This window comes from Pristiophorus japonicus, unplaced genomic scaffold (assembly GCF_044704955.1).
Source record: "Pristiophorus japonicus isolate sPriJap1 unplaced genomic scaffold, sPriJap1.hap1 HAP1_SCAFFOLD_233, whole genome shotgun sequence".
NCBI lineage: Eukaryota > Metazoa > Chordata > Chondrichthyes > Pristiophoridae > Pristiophorus > Pristiophorus japonicus.
In genome coordinates, this window is record NW_027252047.1 from 709,002 (window position 1) to 732,499 (window position 23,498).

The 23,498-nt window shown below is 46.4% G+C and overlaps 1 non-coding gene across 1 annotated transcript; it reads left to right on the forward strand.

The window, feature by feature from the left end:
- The first annotated feature begins 929 nt into the window (after window positions 1–929).
- Window positions 930–1,001, forward strand: trnaw-cca (transfer RNA tryptophan (anticodon CCA)). The gene has a single exon. It is a non-coding gene; the product is annotated as a tRNA-Trp (tRNA).
- The last annotated feature ends 22,497 nt before the right edge of the window (window positions 1,002–23,498 follow it).

Here is a 23,498-nt window from a genome sequence, read left to right on the forward strand (position 1 = left end):
ACGGTAGGAGCCTCTGTGGCCCCACTGTGAGGATGTGGAAGTGAACACGTGACATTTCTGTAAAGGGCAGCGGAGGAGAAGGATTGAGAACTTCCAGTGTGGGACAGAAGTTGTTTCAGGTGAGCCAACACATTCCTGATCCTCCTCTCTTCTTAGGTAATCCCGGAGTCGAGGATGACTTGCTTCCACATTAAAAATCAGTGGTGATCAGCACAGAGGGAGCTCACTGGTCAGCTCCAGTTTGTTGAGGTCACTGTGCCAGAGGTTTCCCTAGTGTCGTGGTTATCACGTTTGCTTTACATATGCAAGGTGACCGGTTCGATGCCGGGCGAGAACATTGTGTTGACATTTCCTATAGGGGAGCAATCGGAGGTGAGTCTTATTTCCTGGCAAATGCTAACTGACCTGCTGAAATTTCCAGCATTTGCTGTTTTTATTTGCTCTTTATTCTCCTAGCAAAAGGAATCCCTTATTCCTTAATTGCTCTTTATTTCACCAATAAATAGATAACTTTTAGCGAGAGAAAATGGATCCACTGGGGAACTTTGGCGTGTCGGAATAACCGGTGCTGTTAAATTTGACCAAAGTTGCACCAGATTCCTGGTGTCGCCAGCGATGAGGATTTTGAACCAGACTCCTAAAACACAGTGTGTAAAATGGGATATGGTTGAACAGTTAACATGCAAAGCACAGAACAAATGATTGAATTATCGACTGTCCCTCAGTCAGCATTTCTTTCATTGTACAAAAGAAGATGACGGGTTAATTAATGATGCTTTCCCGTGAAAACAACACAAAAGTTAAACAAAAACATACGGTGACTGGCAGGTGAGCGCTTCTTCTGATACCTGGTGGGAATGGGCAGGGATTTTAAAGCCCCTTGTATTGCGGAATCTTCATATAGACGAACATCTCACACTCCCTGTGTAGACCTTGTGGCGCAACGGTAGCGCGTCTGACTCCAGATCAGAAGGTTGCGTGTTCAAATCACGTCAAGGTCACTGCTCTTTTGGGTAATCCCGGAATTAATATTTTCTTTGCTGTTTGGCAATAACCAGACCCTTGCTCCAAGGTCTGTCTCACTGTTTCCCCGGTGTCAGGCAGAGAAACACCTGTTGCCCTCATTTATTTCTTGTGACAAGATACAAAAGTTCAAAATCAACCTGCAGGTGGCCATATACAGCACTGGATAGTCAGGACAGCCGAGCGGTCTAAGCTGTTGTGTTCAATCTGCTCTGAAAGTGTGGGTTTGAATCCCACTTCTAGCACCCTTTATTTTTAGTCATTAAGCAAAACTCATTTGCTTGGCACAACGATCAGCTCCTAAAAAGTGGGATCCTGCAGTTCACCTGCTCGCTCAGCATCTCCGTCTGACCTGGTGCTGAAGGTGGAGATGTTTCCGCAGTGTGGCCGTTCACACGTTCACCTTACTGTCATGTATCTCACACCACTCTACAGTTCTAAGTCATTTTGAACATCTCTTTCAGCCGGGTGTGGGTACCTTCAAAGGGGCTAAAGTTAAAATCTACATCACACAGGATGCCAGACCGGTCCATCACAAGGCTAGAGCTGTGCCTTATGTGATGAGGGAAAAGATTGAACACAAACTGGACCTGCGGGAAGGCATTATCTCATCCGTGGAATTTAGTGACTGGTCAAGTCCCATCATCCCCGTCATGAAGCCTGATGGATCGGTACAAATCTGTGGGGGTTACAAGTCTACCATAAACAGAGTCTCCCTGCAGGACCAATACCCGCTGCCCAGAGCAGAGGACCTATTTGCCACGTTGGCTGGAGGAAAGCTTTTCTCGAAACTAGATCTAACATCTGCGTATATGACACAAGAACTGACCGAAGAGTCTCAGCTACTCACCACCATCAACACACATCGAGGCCTTTTTATGTACAATCGATGCCCATTCGGCATCAGGTCGGCAGCTGCTATATTCCAGCGCAACATGGAGAGTCTGCTCAAGTCCATCCTGGGGACGATTGTGTTTCAAGATGACATACTCATCACGGGCAGGGACACCGACTCCCATCTCCGCAATTTGCAGGAAGTACTATGTCGATTGGATCGAGTACGCCTAAGAGTTAAGAAATCCAAGTGTCTGTTTCTCGCGCCTGAGGTTGAATTTTTGGGCAGAAGGATTGCCGCTGATGGAATCTGCCCAACAGAATCAAAAACCGAAGCAATTCGTCTGGCACCCAGGCCCTGGAATATCTCGGAACTGCCTGCCTTTCTCGGGCTATTCAATTACTTTGGGAACTTTATGCAGAACTTGAGCACGCTGCTGGAGCCTCTCCACATGCTACTCAGAAAGGGGTGCGATTGGTTTTGGGGGGACGCCCAAAAACGCGCCTTCAATAAAGAACTCAATCTTCTATGTTCCAACAGTGTTTTAGCCATTTTTGACCCAGGTAAAAAGTTAGTTCTTACATGTGATGCTTCAGCGTACAGGGTCGGGTGCGTTTTACAGCATGTCAATGATGCGGGTAAATTACAACCCATTGCTTCTGCCTCCAGGTCACTTTCGCGGGCGGCGTGCGGGTACGATATGGTTGAGAAGGAGGAGCTCGCGTGCGTGTACGGTGTCAAAAAGATGCACCAATACCTTTTCGTGGCCAAGTTCGGGTTAGAAACCAACCATAAACCACTCACGTCCCCGCTACCTGAGTGCAAGGCAATAAACGCCAAAGCCTCGGCACGCATTCAGCGGTGGGCACTCATGCTGGTGTCTTACGACTACACAATAAGGCACAGACCAGGCACAGACAACTGTGCCGATGCACTTAGCAGGCTACCCCTGGCGACCACAGAAGGTTCGGACGAACAGGACTGTGAGATGGTCATGGCAATCAGTGCCTTTGAATCCACAGGTTCGCCCATGATGTCGCACCAAATCAGAGCCTGGACGAAAGATGCGTTTTAACTGGTGACTGGGCAGAGACCCGCGATGCCTGCCCCGAGGAGATCAAACCTTTCCATAGGCGCAGGCATGAACTATCACTACAGGCAGACTGCCTGATGTGGGCAGCCGAGTAGGTATGCCCTTGCGAGGCTGAGAGGCGTTTGTCCGGGAGCTCCACCGCGAGCACCCGGGGATCGTCCTAATGACGGCCATAGCCAGATCCCACGTCTGGTGGCCTAGCATTGACGCGGACTTGGAGCTCTGCATCCGTCGGTGCACCATTTGTGCCCAACTCAGTAATGCCCCCAGGGAGGCCCCCCTAAGCACCTGGCCCTGGCTCACAAAAACCGTGGTCGCGGGTGCATGTAGACTATGCGGGCGCATTCATGGGCAAAATGTTCCTCGTAGACGTTGATGCATTTTCAAAATGGATCGAGTTCACCATTTTAAACTGGAGCACTACCTCCACCACTGTGGAGACCCTGAGAACCATGTTTGCAATGCACAGAATTCCTGACATATTGGTCAGTGATAATGGTCCGTGCTTCACTAGCGCAGAATTTCAAGAATTTATAGTTGACCACGGCATAAATCACGTTAAGACGGCACCGTTAAAGCCGGCCTCCAATGGCCAGGCGGAGCAAGCAGTGCAGATCATTAAACAAGGCATGCTCAGAATCCAAGGTCCCACGCTGCAGAGCCGCCTGTCGCGACTGCTGCTGGCATACAGATCTCGTCCACATTCGTTGACTGGGGTTCCCCCCGCGCAACTATTGATGAAATGAACCTTAAAGACCAGGTTCTCGTTAATCCTCCCAGACATGCATGAAATTGTTGAGGCTAAGCGCCGGAAGCTAACTGAGTACCATGACCTAAATTTTAGGTGGAGGTGGAATGAGATAGGGGACAAAGTGCTTCTGCTAAACTATGGCAGGGGTCCCAAATGACGTACAGGGACAGTAACAGGCAAGGAAGGAAACAGGCTACTGGTTGTACAAATGGACAATCGCCAAACCTGCCGGAGACATGTAGACCAAGTAAAAAGTAGATTCACCAACAATACTGCAGGACGAGAGGCAGACTACAGTATGGAACTCACACCACACCTGGTGGACAGACAGAGGGAACAACCTGAGGAAAGGGCAGTCTCAACAGACAGCCCAGGCGAGATACCAGCAATCACACTGAAAGAAAAACAGGCACCAAGGCAAACAACTGAACCACAACTAAGACGCTCCACACGAGAGCGTAGACCACCTGAGAGTCTGAATCTATAAAGACAATAAGACCTTGGGGGAGTTTGATGTCATGTATCTCACACTACTGTATATAACTGTATCTTACCATGCTATACATGACTGTAACTAGATATGACCTGTAACCACAAGCATACGTTACCACCAGAGGTGCACTTGCAGGAGACACTGCATACCTGTTCCACACAGGTATATAAAGGCAGGTCTCAGGCAAGTGTGGCACTTGAGAGCTGTGAAATAAAGGTGCAGGTCCAGAGTGACCTTGACTTCAGCATGTGCCTCGTCTGAGTCTGTACTGCAGGGTCAGGACTTTACACTTACAAGCGAAAGCTCACCGGGTGGGAATATTTTCTGGAGCTGTCTCCTCATGCATGCTCAGGGGCGAGTTTGTTCTCCTGTGGAAGGTTATAAGATCATAAACATGTAAGGATTCGGAGCCGGAGTAGGCCTTTCGGCCCCTCGAGCCTGGTCCGCCATTCAAGAGGTTCCTGTCAGTTCCTCGACAGCAAGTTTAAACATCAGGGGCGGAGCCAACAGGCGCCTGGCTGCAATCAGCGACAAAAAGGTGCATTTGGCAGAAGCCCGGCGAGGTCAATCGGTCGAGCATGAGAATCTTAATCTTGGATTCAGGGGTGTGAGCCCCACGTTAATTGTTAAAACATGTCCCATTTTACACACTGTGCTTTAGGGATCTGATTCAAAATGTTCGTTGCTGGTAACATCAACAGGAGACTGGGGAAACAGTGCAACTGACTTTAGAGCAAGGGTCTGGTTATTGTGAAACAGCAAAGGAAATATCAATTCTGGAAGAATGACATCGAAAAGAAATGTGACCCCGACACACAGAAAGAAGTGTTAAGGCAGAAGATTAAATGCTGCATTCCTCTGTGCAAAAAATTCCTTTCACAAACATTTCTCTGACCAAAACTGCACAAAACAAAAATGTTCCTTTCAAATTCATTAAACTCCCGAATTTCCGCTTCACCGGAATCTCCTGAATCAGATGCTTCTTGTTTTGCCGACTCAATCCAAGTCCCTTTGCAATGTTCTGCTTCCACCCACACTATGAAATGTGCCACTAACTTATAGAATCATGGAATGGTTACAGCACGGAAGGCCATTCGGCCCGTCGAGCCCGTGCCGACTCTCAGCGAGTCCCACTCCCCCGCTCTTTCCCCTGAGGCCTGCAATTGTTTTTCCTTCAGACACTTATCCAACTCCTGTTTGAAAGATAAGATTGAGTCTGCCTCCAGTACATTCCAGATCCTAACCACTCGCTGCTAAATAGCCAGCTCCTGTTCCTATGTGTAAAGTCTGGGAAACACTGGATCAATTCCTACCACACTCACAGCCTTCCTAAATATAGCACCGTCTTTCTATTCTCGTAAAACCAGCTCCTGAAGTATAGTCCAGCTGTGTAGGTTAACGCTCTGGTTATGTTCCTAACATTACTTCAAATGCAGTGTTTCCGTAGTGTAGTGGTTGTCACATTTGCCGAACACGCGAAAAGTTCCTGGTTCAAAATTGGGTGGAAACATTTTGAAAACTTGCTCAATTAAATATTGGAAAAAATGGATTGATTCATATTCGTGGTTCAATATTAACAAAACACAATGTTCCACAACCTTGTAAAATTTTCTGATATCACTGTACAGTTCTGTATACACTCAAACTCTACACTTGAACTGAATGCTCATAAAAGTATTGGAGTGGGAACTCACTGGATAACAGCACAGCTGGTAATGTTTGCGGAATATGTTTGTGCAGTCAAAACGCGCAATGACAAACTGGAACCGTGCAGCACCGAATCCTCAGGGAAAACACAGTTAAAAACTTCGCTTCTGGGTGGGCTTGAAGCACCAACTTTTAGGTTAATAGCCCAACGCGCTAAACCATTGCGTCACAGAGACTGACGCAAGTGCACACTGCACGACATCCAAAACCAGGGTGTCAGTCAGTTAAACCTTCAGATTGCTCCTACCGGGATGGAACTTGTCCACTCTCAGTTGTACTTTTCCCAAATAAAGGGTGGACATTCAGTGTGGATGTATGGAAGCAGTCTGGTCCCGCACACTGCAGACACTGTATAACGTATTGGTGAGGCCACACCTGGAATACTGCATGCAGTTTTGTTTTCCATATTTACGAAAGGCTATACTTGCTTTGGAGGCAGTTCAGAGAAGGTTCACTAATTTGATTCTGGAGATGAGGGGGTTGACTTATAAGGAAAGGTTGAGTCGGTTGGGCCTCTACTCATTGGAATTCAGAAGAATGAGAGGTGATCTTATCGAAACGTGTAAGATTATGAGGGGGCTTGAGAAGGTGGATGCAGAGAGGATGTTTCCACTGATGGGGAGACTAGAACTAGAGGGCATGATCTTAGAATAAGGGGCCACCCATTTAAAACTGAGATGAGGAGAAATTTCTTCTCTCAGAGGGTTGTAAAACTGTGGAATTCCCTGCCTCAGTGAGCTGTGGAAGCTGGGACATTGAATAAATTTAAGAGAGAAATTGACAGCTTTTTAAATGATATGGGGATAAGGGGTTATGGGGAGCTGGCAGTGAAATGGAGCTGAGTCCATGATCGGATAAGCCATGATCTTATTGAATGGCGGAGCAGGCTCGAGGGGCCGTATGGCCTACTCCTGCTCCTATTTCTTATGTTCTTCTGTAAAAAGACTCCCAGATCCCTCTGCTCCACAGCATTTTGTAACCTCTCCCCATTTAAGTAATTATTAGCTTTTTTTGTTTTACCGACCAAAGTGGATAACCTCATATTTCCCACATTATACTGCAGCTGCCAATTTTTTGGTCACTCACTGACCCTATCTATATCGCTTTGCAGATTGTTTGCGTCCTCCTCACAACTTGCTTTCCCACCATATATTTGTATCAGCAGCAAATTTGTCTACATTACAAACATGCAGAGCCCAGAACAAATTATTTTGCACCCTGGCGATGTTTTCCCATTGCCTTTGAAGGCGTATATCGCAGATTACCCAGAATGAAACCGTACATTTAAGATTTATACTATGAGGGAAAATTGCACCTTATTTTATTAGTTCGAGGTGTTTCATTAGCTGATTTGACATGCTGTATTTGGTTGAGGTGCTGTGGAAATATGGATCCTTACTCATTGCTGACTCTAAGTTAGAACAAATGAGTGTTCGACAGTAAAATGAGCACTGCACTTTAATTGAGAATTACATATCCAGAGTTATAGTAGGTAGCCGCATACCGCAGTGAAGTAGAGCAGACCCGAGAGACTCAGCTAACATTTGGAAAGTAATCACTGAATTAACACAGAAGAGTGCAAAACATTCATCAGAACAATAAACAATCAATACAATGTGTCTGATTGTGTTTGAAGGAACACGGCCATTGGAGAGAGAGCATCATTTCCAATTGCATTATATAATAAGTCTGATCAACATTTTCCAGTTTTGGGACGTTTAGCTTCAGTTTCGGAATTTTGCATTTAAACATAGTCTATGTCATGAGGGACTCAAATCAGCGGCCGTAATGTGTTTGTTCAAACAATTGAAACTAATTTCAACTCTGTTGCATCTTGACTGCCCCAGTGGGGAGCCCACAGGATATAATTGAAAGGCTCCAGGAATATTTCAGAGTTTAATTCGGAGAGATTGCCTAAAGCATGAAGAGGCAGCATCGCTTTACACAGAAAATGCCTGATACGTCCTTACTACAGAGTATAAATACACATGAGGCCCATGCTTGAGAGAAGGTCAGTCTGTGACCTGTCCTTTATTCCTTCGCACTCAAGTGATGAAGGTGGGTGGAGCTTCCCCTTTTATACCTGAAGGTCCAAGTTAGGAGTATCTCCCACCTAGTGGTCAGTGTTCTCACGGTGTACAACTTAGGTCAGTTTATACAGGGGTTACAATGCTGGTTGAATACATGACATCACCTCCTACGCCAAAGTCTTATTGGGATCACAGGTTGAGTCTCTCTAGTGGTTTACGCTCCCTTGTAGAGCGCCTGAGTTGGGGCTCCAGTTGTTGGGCGCTGGCCTGAGCGTCTGCTGTTTGCAGTGCTCAGGCCTGTCCGGACTGCCCACAGTGACTGGGCTCTCCTCCCTTTGGTTCCGGTGTTCGGCCACCTGTGGTGGAGTGAACTCTATATCGTTCTCTTCCTCTGCATCTTTTATGGGGTTGCTGAACCTCCTTTTTGTTTGATCCACATGTTTGCGGCAGATTTGTCCATTGGTAAGTTTAACTACCAGAAACTTATTTCCCTCTTTGGCAACCACAGTGCCTGCGAGTCATTTGGGCCCTGCAGCGTATTTGAGGACAAAAGCAGGGTCATTTACATCAATACATCATGCCCTCGCATTCCTGTCATGGTAGTAATATTGTGACTGGCGCCTGCTCTCGACAATTTCTTTCATGGTGGGGTGTATAAGGGATAATCGGGTTTTGAGCGTCCTTTTAATTAGTAGCTCTGCGGGTGGAACCCCTGTGAGCGAGTGTGGTCGGGATCTATAGGCCAACAGGAGGCGTGACAAGCAGGTTTGTAGGGAACCCCCTTGGAATCTGAGCATCCCCTGTTTGATTATCTGCACTGCTCGTTCTGCCTGGCTGTTTGAGGCTGGCTTGAACGGTGCCGTTCTAACATGGTTAATTTCATTGCCTGCCATGAAGTCCTGGAATTCAGTGCTTGTGAAGCACGGGCCATTGTCACTGACCAAGATGTCCGCTAGACTGTGGGCGGCGAACATTGCCCGTAGACTTTCTACCGTGGCAGAGGATGTGCTTGAATTTAAAATGTCACACTCGATCCATTTGGAGTAGGCGTCTACTACAACCAAAAACATTTTCCCCATGAAAGGACCTGCGTATTCCACATGAATGCGTGACCAAGGCTTGGCCAGGGGCTAAGGGGGGCTTCCCAGGGCGCATGCCGCAGCTGGGCACATGTGTTGCACCTGCGAACACAAAGTTCCAGATCTGCGTCTATCCCTGGCCACCAAACGTGTGACCTGGCAATTGCCTTCATCGTGACAATGCCCGGGTGCCCATTGTGGAGTTCTCTGATGAACACCTCTCTGCCCATCTGGGGCATGACTGCGCGGTTTCCCCACAGTAGGCAATCGGCTTGAATCGAGAGTTCATCCCTGCCCCTGTGAAATGGTTTAAATTCCTCAGGGCATGCCCTGTACGTAGCTGCCCAGTCCCCATTCAGGACACATTTCTTGACTAGAGACAATAGCGGGTCTCTATTTGTCCAGACTTTAATCTGACGGGCTGTCACTGGTGAGGCTTCGCTTCCGAAAGCTTCAACAGCCATGACCATCTCAGCACCATGCTCGGTAGCCCCCTCAGTGGTGGCTAGTGGGAGCCTGCTGAGTGCATCGACGCAGTTTTCAGTGCCCGGTGTGTGCCGAATTGCGTAGTCATAGGCAGCTAACGTGAGTGCCAACCTCTGTATGCGGGCCGATGCGTTGCATTTATGGCCTTGTTTTCGGCCAAAAGGGACGTTAGGGGTTTGTGAACTGTCTCCAGCTCAAATTTCCTGCCAAACAGGTACTGGTGCATTTTCTTTACCACATATACACATGCGAGCGCCTCCTTTTCTACCATCTCGTAGCCCCTTTCTGCCTGGGACAGACTTCTGGAGGCATAAGCTACCGGCTGTAACTGACCCTTGACATTGACATGCTGCAACACACACCCGACACCATAGAACGACAGATCGCACGTTAACACAAGTTTCTTACATGGGTCATACAGCGTTAACAGATTGTTGGAACATAACAAATTGCGTGCTCTATTCAAAGCCCTTTCCTGGCTGTCCCCCCAGACCCATTCACGACCTTTGCATAGGAGCACGTGCAGCGGCTCCAGCAGGGTGCTCAATTTGGGAAGAAGTTGCCAAAATAATTCAGGAGCCCCAGGAACGAACGCAGTTCCGTCGTGTTAAGGGGTCTGGGTGCTCTCTGGATCGCTTCCATCTTGGATGCAGTTGGGCTGATCCCGTCTGCTGCTACCCTCATCCCCAGGAATTCTACCTCTGGAGCTAGGAAGACGCACTTCGCAGTTTTCAGGTGCAGACCTACCCGGTCCAGTCTGCGTAGCAACTCCTCCAGGTTGTGGAGGTGTTCTTCAGTATCGTAACCTGTAATGAGGATATCGTCCTTAAAAATCACCGTCCCTGGAATCGACTTGAGGAGGTTTTCCATATTTCGTTGGAAGAGCGCGGCGACCGAGCGAATCCCGAACGGACATCTGTTGTACTCAAACAACCCCTTGTGTGTCGTGATGGTGTCAGCTTCTTCGACTCACTCGCCAGCTCCTGGGTCAGGTAAGCTGAGGTCAGGTCCAATTTTGAAAAAAGGTTTGCCACCGGATAGCGTCGCAAAGAGGTCCTCTGCTCTCGGTAGCGGGTACTGGTCTTAGAGTGACACCCGATTGATGGTGGCCTTGTAATCGCCACATATCCTGACTGACCCATCCGCCTTGAGCACTGGCACAATCAGGCTCGCCCAGTCACTGAATTCGACTGGCGAGATGATGCCTTCCCTCAGGAGGCGGTCCAATTCGCCTTCTATCTTTTCCCGCATCACGTGCGGCGCCGCTCTGGCCTTGTGTTGTACTGGCCTGGCGTCCGGGTTTATGTGAATCACTACCTTGGTCCCCATGAAAGTGCCAATGCCGGGTTGAAATAATGAGTCAAATTTGTCCAGGACCTGTGAGCATGATACTCGCTCCACAGAGGAAATTGCATTGACATCGCCCCATTTCCAGTTCATGACAGCAAGCCAACTCCTCCCCAGTAGTGCGGGACCGTCCCATGGGACAATCCAGAGTGGCAACCTGTTCTCTGAATCTTTGTGGGTCACGACTACCGTGGCGCTGCCTTGCACCGGAATGATCTCCTTGGTGTAAGTCCGTAGCTGTTCGTCAATCGGCGATAATTTTGGCCTCCTGGCCTTGGATGCCCACAACTTTTTGAACTGTTTGATACCCATCAGGGACTGGCTGGCACTCGTGTCTAACTCCATTGATACTGGGATGCCATTGAGGAGCACTTTCATCAATATTGGTGGCGTCCTGGTGTATGAACTGTATACGTGCTCCACATGAACTCGCTGAACTTCAGCTTCCAGCTATTTCCCCCAGTGTCCATTTCTGCAATTTCTGCAGGCATTTTGCTCATCTCTGCAAACTCCGTCTGAATGTATGCCTCCACGCCTCCAGCATGAGTTACGGTTTGAAACAAAAGGTCCCTTGCCAGTCGATCGTCCCTGACTGCCCCTGTTATTGTTCTTGAGTGCACCATTAACAGGTGTTGATGGCCCCATTACTGGCCGTATTGTCCCTTGCAATGGCGTGAATCACTATTTAGCTTGCCATTGTCTCTGTCGAACTCCCCCTCTGTGTTCGACTACATGTTGGGGCATGCCTGACTGCCCTTGTCTGCCTGGAGAACTGTGTGCTGCTTTAACAATGTTGAATCTCTGTCCCAACCATTCCTTAACACAGTACCTCTCGTCTGTTCTGCTAGTGGCCATGCTCGCGTGGTTTAAATCCCAGTTTCTTGTCGCCATTGATAGGTCCTTACTTCACAGTATAAATGCACACAAGGCCTATGCTTGAGAGAAGGTCAGTCTGTGACCTGTCCTTTATTCCATAGCACTCAAGTGATGAAGGTGGGTGGAGCTTCCCCTTTTATACCTGAAGGTCCAGGTTAGGAGTGTCTCCCACCTAGTGGTCAGTGTTCTCACGGTGTACAAATTAGGTCAGTTTATACATGGGTTACAATGCTGGTTGAATACATGACAATGCCTGCGACATTTTCCATCATTGATAAAATATTCTACGTGATCCTTGCAGTCACTGCTCTTCCTGGTCAGTGATTATAGTCATTGACGTTGTGTAACTCTGTGTGTGATCCATATTTGGCCTTGTTCTGTATCTGACAATGTAGTGATGACCATTAAATGATAGGGGCAGTGACATAATTTCAAAAAATCGGAAGTCCACATTAGCCAAATTCCCACTGCTCATTTATGCCGTTCCTTTAACAGAAACCGTAACTCTGTACTCTGCAGACATGCAAATGATGAAGTTATTGCTGTTGTTGGAACACTTTGTATACTTGCACCTGCCCTCGGCACTAAAAGCTCTCTTTCCTACTGGGATTCGCTGTCACAATAGAGTTGTGAGAGCTGAGAGGCACTGGGCAGACTGCAATATCTGACCGGACTGAATCTGTATTACTGGGACTATCTGTCATTGTACAACTGTATTGAGTGTCGTTCATTGACTGGGGTCGAACATCTGATCATAGTGGCCATGTAATTACTGGAATTCTTTGAGGATACAACGAGCATGGTGGATAGAGGTGTACCGATGGATGTGGTGTATTTAGATTTCCAAAAGGCATTCGATAACGTGCCACACAAAAGGTTACTGCAGAAGATAAAGGTACGCGGAGTCAGAGGAAATGTATTAGCATGGATAGAGAATTGGCTGGCGAACAGAAAGCAGAGAGTCAGGATAAATGGGTCCTTTTCCGGTTGGAAATCAGTGGTTAGTGGTGTGCCACAGGGATCAGTGCTGGGACACAACTGTTTACAATATACATAGATGACCTAGAAGAGGGGACAGAGTGTAGTGCAACAAAATTTGCAGATGACACTAAGATTAGTGGGAAAGCGGGTTGTGTAGAGGACTCAGAGAGGCTGCAAGGAGATTTGGATAGGTTAAGCGAATGGGCTAAGGTTTGGCAGATGGAATACAATGTCGGAAAGTGTGAGGTCATCCACCTTGGGGAAATAAAACAGTAAAAGGGAATATTATTTGAATGGGGAGAAATTACAACATGCTGTGGTGCAGAGGGACCTGGGGGTCCTTGTGCATGAATCCCAAAAGTTTAGTTTGCAGGTGCAGCAGGTAATCAGGAAGGCGAATGGAATCTTGGCCTTCATTGCGAGAGGGATGGAGTACAAAAGCAGGGAGGTCTTGCTGCAACTGTATAAGGTATTAGGAAGGCCGCACCTGGAGCACTGCGTGCAGTTTTGGTCACCTTACTTAAGGAGGGATATACTAGCATTGGAAGGGGTACAGAGACGATTCACTAGGCTGATTGCAGAAATGAGGGGGTTACCTTATGATGATAGATTGAGTAGACTGGGTCTTTACTCCTTGGAGTTCAGAAGGATGAGGGGTTATCTTATAGAAACATTTAAAATCATGAAAGGGATAGACAAGATAGAGGCAGAGAGGTTGTTTCCATTGGTGGGGGAGACTAAAACTAGGGGGCACGGCCTCAAAATAAGGAGGAGCCAATTTAAAACCAAGTTGAGAAAGAATTTCTTCTCCCAGAGGGTTGTGAATCTGTGGAATTCTCTGCCCAAGGAAGCAGTTGAGGCTAGCTCATTGAATGTTTTCAAGTCAAAGATAGATAGATTTTAAACCAATAAGGGAATTAAGGGTTACGGGGAGAGGGCGGGTAATTGGAGCTGAGTCCACGACCAGATCAGCCATGATCTTATTGAATGGCGGAGCAGGCTCGAGGGGCTAGATGGCCTACTCCTGTTCCTAATTCTTATGTTCTTATGTTCTTAAGTTCTTATAACACGGCGATGAGAATTGTACAGTGTACTGCAAGTGTGGTCCAAAGAAAGTTTGATACCAGTTCAACAGAACTTCACTACTTTTCAACACTATCCGTCTTGAATTAACACTTGGTGCTCCATTTTCTTTTTATGGATGTATAACCCGCATCACGACCTTTACTGTTTATTTGTATTTCTACTCTGAGATCCCTTTGCTCCTTGACCTCACTTAGATTCTTATTCTCACGTAGTATTTGACCTTATCTTTCTTACCAAAGTACATGACCTCACTCTGTCTGTGTTGGATTAAATTTGCCAATTCAATGTCCAGTCTACAAGATTATTAATGTCTTGTTGTAGTTTGTTGCAGTCCTCCTCAATAATGTCTATCAGCCCCACCCCAATTTGGCCTCATCTGAAAGTGTAGAAATTGTTTTTTTGATTCCAAAGTCTAAATGGACAATTTAAATTGTGAACAGCATTGGTCCCACACAGATCCTCATGGGAGCCCACTTTACACCTTCTGCACTCAGAATAACAGTCCTATACTTCTGCTTTCTGTCTTGGGGTCAGCTCGCTATACATTCCACGACTTGTCCCCTAACACCGCAAGCTCTGACCTTATTCATTATCTAATATGTGGTACCTCATCAAAGACTTTTTGGAAATTTAAGTATATTATATCGACCACATTACCCTGGTCTACTCTCCCTGTTACTTCTTCAATGAAATCAAAGAAGTTGGTCAAGCAAGACTTTTGCTTTTGAATCCACGCTGATTATACATAATTATATTTTTGGTTTATAGATATTCTTCTATTCTCTACTTTAGTAGGGATTCCATTATTTTCCTACCACCGAAGTTCCACTGACTGGTCTATAGTTCCCCAGACATGTTCTATCTTCCATCTCAAATATAAGTATTACGTTAGCTATCCGCCATTCCTCTGACACTACACATTTTTCAAACTAATCATTAAATATTTGTAATAGTGCTCCTGCTATCTCTTCGCTGAATTATTTTAAAGTGTATGGATGTAATCCATCCAGACCATGGGTTCAATCCTCCTTTCATTTGGTTCGTTCATTTAATATTTCTCCTCTTTACTTATTGCAGTTATATAATTTCCCATACATTATTCCACCGTCATGTCCATCTGCCCTGTGTCCCTGGTAAATACAGAGGCAAAGTAATTATTTCATATTTTATGTAATTTTTCCATCGCTTCATGTGATTTAACATTGTTCATCGATTTGTGGCCCTATTCCCATCCGACATTCTTTTTTAAATGAATGTGCCTGTAGAAAGTTAGATGAGCGATTATTTTATCAGCCACCTAATAGTGGGAAGGATAAAGAGTTGTAAATTTAGGTAAAATGCAGAAAGATTCAAGATCTGTCGTGATAATGTGGGACTTCAACGTAAACTGGGAAAATAACCATGCAAAGGGAAAATGCAGGGGAGGATTTCCTGAAATCTGTATTCGAACTTTCTCCATCAGTATGTTTCCAGCACGATGGGGAAACAAAGCAGTTCTGGATCTCGGAAATGGATTAAGTAGAGCATGTTTCTGTGGAGGAGCATTGAGGAAACAGTGATAAAAATATCATTAGGTTTAGAGTAGTTATGGAAAAGGAGAAGGTATAATCATGTGTGAAAATACCCAACTGTAGGAGGACTAATTTTTTGAGTTGAAAGGGATCCGGCCCAGGTCGATTGAAACCAAAGATTTCTCAGTAAAACAGTAAATGCACATTGGGAGACATTCGAAAAGGAGATAGATCGGGTAACGACTAGACACGTTCTCATGCAGGGTGCAGAAATAGCATGATAGCTAGCTACAGCTCGGTGGATGAATGAAGATCAACTAAAACACAAAAACGGAAGCTTGTGATAAACTTCAGGCTCATATTTCAGTATAGAACCAAGCAGAATACAGAATGTACAGAGAAGGACTATCAAAGGAGGAGGAATGGAATCAGCAGAAAAACAGGATATTCGCCCATAGTACTTATCTGAGGAAGGACACACTTGCCTTGGAGGTGGTGCAACAGAGGTTCAACAGATTGATTCCTGGGATGAGAGGGCTGTCCTATGATGAGAGATTGTGTAGAATATGCCAATTATCTCTGGGGTTTCGAAGAATGTTGCTTTCACAGGAAAACATCATTAATGAACCCATTTTCTTCTTTTGCACAAAGAAAGAAATGCGAACTGAGGGAGAGCTGATAATTTAATCATCTGTTCTGTGCTCTGCATAAGAACACAAGAACCAGGAGCAGGAGTCAGCCATTTGGCCCTTCGAGCCTGCCTTCTTTTGCACTGAAACAAATTATAACCGTGAGTTTAAATTAGCAGTGCGGGATATTTATCGGGCACCTTTCAATGCTTCACAAAACAATTCCTTTCGCTACAGCCACCCGGGATCGTTTCCCGGTTTGGGAAGTAACTTTGATATCACCGTTTGTAATTGAAGTGGAGTAATTTTATTATGTTAGATGGATGTCTCAAAGCACTTCAGAGTGGTGTCAAAACAAATGAGTTTGCAATTAGAAACACTGAATGTCAGGAGTGGGATTTTAACCCACGCCTCCTCGAGGAGACTGCGACCTGAACGCAGCACCTTAGACCGCTCGGCCACCTGACTGTTCGATGCTTCAGTTACAAGTTATTACTCGGGAAAGTTTCAGACCAGGCGCTTGTTCAGTGTTGCTGGAAGGGCCAGTGATCGGGATATCCTCTCCCCCGGGGTTTTCCTGAGCCTGTGCTCGGTGCACGGGGAGGTTTGGCCCGGGTCTGAGATAGCTTGCATCCCAGGGATGAACAATAACCCTCTGAGCTCTGGCACTGGGGACAAGCGAATAATTAATGAGCCGTTTGTGGGTTTCAAATGCAACTTAGATCTGATGGAAGAAACCGATAGTGTTGTTTCACAGAATGAAAGAAATGCAAACAGGGGCAATCGAAATTTCAATAACTGAACTTTAATAATTAGTGAAACTTAAATCCTTGATGAAGTTTTATCCCCAATCTGATTTTACACACTCTGTATTTGAGTAGATTAGTTTTAAAATGTTCATTGCTCATGCGACAATGTACCCTTAATTGCTTTTGTTCAATTTTATTGCAGACAATTTTTGCTTCACAAATAATGTTTCCGCCCAGGCTCGCAACAGAGACCTTTCGCGTGTGAGGCAAACATGATAACCGCTACACTACGGAAACTGCTGCTTAGCTCAGTGCCCAGAGAGAAGTGTTCAGCAACAAGCTGAAATGCTCAATCCCTCTCTCTGCAAAAAGTTCCTTTCACAAACATTTCTCTGACCAGAACTGCATCAAACAACAATGTTCTCCTTTCAAAGTAATTAAACTCCCCAATTTCCACATCTACAATTTTAAGGACAAGGACTGAAAGCGCTTTGCGATCAGAAAATTGCCGGAAACCCCTGTGGTTAATGAAAGGGCTTTTGATGGTTGATTTCCGTACACACCTTGTGTTATGTATTTAACCCTTGGCGATCTGTATCACACCACCAACAGAGGGCCGACCTGTTGGAGTCCCAAGGGATTCCAGCATCCATTGGGAGCATGGTATATAAGCACTCTGGAGTCTTATTTAAGGAGCTAATGTCACACTTACTCATTGTAAACAGTACTCAGTTTCATTCTTTATTATGAGCGTATCAATTGGCGACGAGACAATGAACAACCACGCGAAAATGCAAGTAACAGTTGGTATAACTTGATAACAGCACAGCTGGCAATGGTTGCGGAATATATTCGTGCAGCCAAAACGCACAATGACAACCTGGAACTGCACGGCACCGAATCCTCAGGGAAAAACAATTAAAGGCTTTGTCCCTGAATGGGCTACGATCCACCAACCTTGCAGTTAAAAGCTGGACGCACTGATCCATTGCACCACAGAGACTGATAGATGCACATATTGCAAGACATCCCTGTGATATCTTCACAGAGCACAGCACACACAGCTTCTTAACATGCAGGCTGCTCCCTCGGAACTCTCCGGAAAGAGCCTGTTCTGTTTAATGATTAACTGTACAGTTTCAGTACACAATACGTCCACATCCACAGTGTGGAGCTACAAGCATTACATGCTTCCAGACATTAAAATCCCAAACAAGGGTGTCAGTCAGTTAAAGCTTCAGATTGATCTGACCGGAATGGAACTTGTTCACTCTCAGTTGTACTTTTCCCAAATAAAGGGTGGGACATTCATTGTGGATGTGTGTAAGCAGGCTGGTCCCGCACACTGCAGAAACTTCAATGTCACCACCAACCAGCTCTCCCACAACCGGTGTGATCTACCTTCCAGCCTTCCGGTGCCTTGTCTGTGACGAAGTATTCTGACTGTCCCGAAGCCGGTATTCTTTGTCATCAATCGGGTTTTAAGTTGTTTCGGTAATTTTTACCAGCTGGACAGTCGAGGCACAAATTGTAGAGTGGAAAACTTGCGTGGACCCCGGTTTTCTAGTGGTTGATTTTCCTGGTTGTGTCCGTCGGTCGCGGTGGTCCGGTTGATGCCTGTTACCAAGTCAGTTGGTATTGATGTTCCACTGATTGGTTTTTTGAAGTTCTTTTCTCCGATGTCGTGATGTCTCTTCCTGTGTTTTCTCGCCGTGTGCTCTCGATCTTGATCTTGTTGTTCCAAAGTAATGGTCAGAAAAATAGATTGCTCTTGGGACGATAGGCTCCCAGTTATACTCTGAGAGGCTGCTTAATCATCGTGCCAAATCTAATGTTTCTTTTGTTTAAGTTTTGCTGCCCATTGATTTTAAGTGGTCTTCTTTGTATAAGTTTTGGCAGACTAGCTAACTGAGACTTGATTAAATGTTTTAATCTGGTGTTGGTAGACTTTGGGATGGTGATACTCCTTCTTTATGAACTGATGAACTCTTGTCCATTGTAATAGCACTGCTTTGGCTTCGGGAAGTCTGGGCTGAGCCAGATATTTCCATACATGTTGAAAAGGTGTTGGAATATGGATGAGATATTTGGGTCCTGTGAGTGGGGTGGATAATGTTTCTTCCGTGGTCGATTGTTTAAATGCTAATGTTTTCAGGGAGCCTGACTACGGTTAAACAGCTCCCCAAGACAAACTGATTAGCTACAATATCCAAACTCTAAATCCCACCCTTCTGTCACTGCAGCTTTTCCCCACAGGCCCAAACATGCCTTTTAAAATCCCAAACTTGGTTAAGAATTGTAGATTTCCTCCATATGCTTTTTAGAATCCCAAACTTTATGTTTAATAGTCCTAAATCAAATTTATTTTTCAGTGAGTCCAAACACTGGGGGGTTTCCATGAATTTTGGAATCTACATTGGCAGTCCCTTGGAATCGAGGAAGACTTGCTTCCACTCCTAAAGTGAGTTCTTTGGTGGCTGAACAGTCCTATACGAGAGCCACAGACCCTATCACAGGTGGGACAGATAGTCGTTGAGGGAAGGGATGGGTGGGACAAGTTCTGCTGTCTACACTTGATTTCTGCATGCACTCGGCGATGAGACTCGAGGTGCTCAGCGCCCTCTCGGATGCACTTTCTCCACATAGGGTGGTCTTGGGTCAGGGACTCCTGGGTGTCAGTGGGGATGTTGCACTTTATCAGGGAGGCTTTGAGTGTGTCCTTGTAGAGTTTCTGCTGCCCACTTTGGCTCGTTTGCCATGAAGGAGTTCCGAGTAGAGTACTTGCTTTGGGAGTCTCGTGTCTGGCATGCGGACTATGTGGCCTGCCCAGCGGAGCTGATCGAGTGTGGTCAGTGCTTCAAAGCTGGGGATGTTAGCCTGAATAAGGCTGTTGATGTTGGTGCATCTGTCCTCCCAGGGGATTTGTAGGATCTTGCGGAGACATCGTTGGTGATATTTCTTCAGCAACTTGAGGTGTCGACTGTACATGGTCCATGTCTCTGAGCCTTACAGGAGGGCAGGTATTACTACAACCCTGTAGACCATGAGCCTGGTGGCAGTTTTGAGGGCCTGGTCTTCAAACACTCTTTTCCTCAGGCGGCCGAAGGCTGCACTGGCGCATGGAGGCCGTGTTGAATCTCGTCATCGATGCCTGCTCTTGTTGATAGGAGGCTCCCGAGATATGGGAAGTGGTCCATGGTGTCCAGGGCCGCGCCGTGGATCTTGATGACTGGGGGGTAGTGCTGTGCGGTGAGGACAGGCTGGTGGAGGACCTTTGTCTTACGGATGTTTAGCGTAAGGCCCATGCTTTCATACGCCTCAGTAAATACGTCGACTATGTCCTGGAATTCAGCCTCTGTATGTGCGCGGACGCAGGCCTTGGTGAGGCCTAACCTGGAATATTGTGTACAGTTTTGGTCTCCGAATCTGAGGAAGGACATTCTTGCTATTGAGGGAGTGCAGCGAAGGTTCACCAGACTGATTCCCGGGAGGGCAGGACTGACATGTAAAGACAGACTGGATCAACTAGACTTTTCTTAACTGGAATTTAGAAGAATGAGAAGGGATCGCAGAGAAACATATACAAGTCTGATGGGATTGGACAGGTTAGAGGCAGGAAGGATGTTCCCGATGTTGGGGAAGTCCAGAACCAGGGGTCACAGACTAAGGACAAGGTGTAAGCCATTTAGGACCGAGATGAGGAGAAACTTCTTCACTCAGAGAATTCTGAACCTGTGGAATTTTCTACCACAGAAAGTTGTTCAGGCCAATTCGTTAGATATATTCAAAAGGGAGTTAAATGTGACCATTACGGCTAAAGGTATCAAGGGTATGGAAAGAAAGCAGGAAAGGGGTACTGAGGTGAATGATCAGTCATGATCATATTGAATGGTGGTGCAGGCTCGAAGGGCCGAATGGCCTACTCCTGCACCTGTTTTCTTTGTTTTTATGTTTCTATGTTTCTATGCAAAGCACGTAAAAAAATCGTTGAATTATCGACTCTGCCTCAGTTAGCATTTCTTTCATTCTGCAAAAGAAGGTGACGGGTTAATTAATGATGCAATCCCGTGAAAGCAACACAAAAGTTGAACAAAAAAACATACGGTGACTGGCAGGTGAGCGCTGCTTCTGACACCCGGTGGGATTGGGCGGGGATTTTAAAGCCCCTTGTATTGTGAAACCTTCATATAGTCAAACATTTCCGATGTGCTGTCTCGACCTCGTGGCGTAACGGTAGTGCGTCTGACCCCAGATCACGTCGAGGTCACTGTTCTTCAGGATAATTCGGGAATTAATATTTTCTTTGCTGTTTGGCAATAACCAGACCCTTGCTCCAAGGTCTGTCTCACTGTTTCCCCGGTGTCAGGCAGAGATACACCTGCTGCCCTCATTTATTTCATGTGACAGGACACAAAAGTTCAAAGTAAAATTGTAGTTGGCCACATATTGCCCTAAATAGTCAGGATGGCCGAGCGGTCCAAGGTTCAGTGTTTAGGTCGCAGTCTCCTCTGGAGGTGTGGGTTCACCTCACACTTCTGACACTTCCTGTTTTTAATCATTAAGTGAAACTCATTGTTTGACACCACGACCAACGCCTAAAAAGTGGGATTTTGCAGTCCACCTGCTCGCTTAACACTTCCGTCTGACCTGGTGCTGAAAGTGGAGATGTTTCCGCAGTGTTGCGGTTAACATGTTCGCCTCACATGAGAAAGCTCACCAGGCGGGATTATTTTCTGGAACTTTCTCCTCATGCATGCTCAGGGGCGAGTTTGTTCTCCTGTGAAATGTCATAAGATCATAAGCATGTGAGGATTAGGGGCCGGATTAGGCCATTCGGCCCTTCGAGCCTGGTCCACCATTCAAGAAGATCCTGGCAGTTCCTCGACAGCAAGTTTAAACATCTGGGGCGAAGCTGTAATCAACGACAAAAAGGTGCATTTTGCAGAAGCCCAGCTAAATCAGTCAGTAGATCATGAGATTCTAAATCTCAGGGTCAGAGGTGCGAGCCCACGTTTGGTGATTATTTTTCATCGAATTATATAATCAGAAGTTTACAGCACGGAAGGAGGCCATTTCGGCCCATCGTGACCGTGCCGGCCAATAACAGGCTCTCCAGCCTAATCCCACTTTCCAGCTCTCGTTCCATAACCCTGCAGGTTACGACACTTCAGGTGCACATCCAAGCACTTTTTAAATATGGTGAGAGTTTCTGCCTCTCCCACCCTTTCAGGCAGTGAGTTCCAGACCTCCACAACCCTCTGCATGAAGAAATTTTCCCTCAAATCCCCCCTACACTTTCTACCAATGACTCAAAATTTATGCCCCATGGTTGTTGACCCCTCTGCTAAGGGAAATGGGCCCATTCTATCCAATATATCAAGTACCCTCATAATTGTATACACTTCAATGATACCTACCCTCAGCCCACTTTGTTCCAAGAAAAACAACCCCAGCCTATCCAATCTGTCCTCATAGCTAAGATTCTCCACTCCCGATAACATCCTCGAAATCTCCTCTGTAAGTCTCCAGTGCAATCACAGTCTTCTTCCTGTAAAGTGGTGACGAGAACTGCACGCAGTACTCCAGCTGTGGCCTAACCAGTGTTTTATATTCAAGCATAATCCACCTGCTCTCTTATTCTAGGCCTCGGCTAATAAAGGCCAGCATTCTGTATGCCTTCTTAACCAGCTAATCCACCTTGCCTGCTACCTTAAGGGATCTGTGGACATGCACTCCCAGGTCGCTTTGTTCCTCTACAATTCTCAATGTCCTACCATTTAATGTTTAATCTCTTTCTATTGTGTCTGTAAGCACTCAAGTAATGACTCCATGAGGCAAGGTATTGTACTTGAACTGTGGTGACCTGAGTCCATTTATTGTAGCTCCTGAGTGAGGGGACATTATGGTGAGCTCCGTTTTATACCTAGTTACCTGTCGTGTACCGGCGACAACAAGATCTCCACCAGTTGCACCCTTTGGTGGTACAGGCATCGTATATACAGTGTGAAGATACATCCAGTAGTCTTATGTAACTGTACATTGTGTGTACAGGGAGTATACTTATATTATACAGACACAACATCACTCTCCCCTAAGTCTTGTGCCACTGGCCTTTGCATTGTGTGCTCTGGCCCGAGACTTGAGTGCCCAAAGCCCTTGCACCTTGTCGATGCTTTGGCTTGGTTCTCTCCCTGTGGACCCCCAAGTCCTTATTGCCACGACATTGGGAAATGTTCAGCAGTGGATGGTTGGAGGTTGCAGTGGGGGTTGAGTGGGTTCTGGGTGTGATCCATGTGTGTCCATGGCTACATACATTCATTCCCCCACTGCACCCTCCCCCCCCCCCATACATAGACCATGTGTGTGGCTCAACACCTGCATGTGCAGACCTGTACAGACAGAAAGAACAAAAAAACATCGGATTAGTTACATCACTGTTTGGGTTCTACAGTAGTGGAACAAGTACATTTTACAGGTAAGGTACATACGTGGTATCACAGTCTTGCCCCTGGGTTGTGTAGGTGCAGGTGGGTGAGGACACTAGTTCCAGAGTAACCAGACTGTGTCCAGGTTGTCTGATGGTGGCGCTGTGTCCCCTGCCAGCTGGGTGGGCTCAGATCGCTCACCTAGCTGAGTCTCAGAGCCTTTGCCGTTGCCTAGTGATGGGCAGAGCCACAGGAGTGTGTGGCCTCCCTGTCCTCCTTTGAAGGGTGCGGTGTCTCCCTGCTGCTCTTCAGCGATAGTGGGAGCCTGGTCATCCCAGGTCCCGTTGGGAGGGCAGGATGGTGATATCCGCTCGCTCCCAGTACTGGCCCTGGTGGC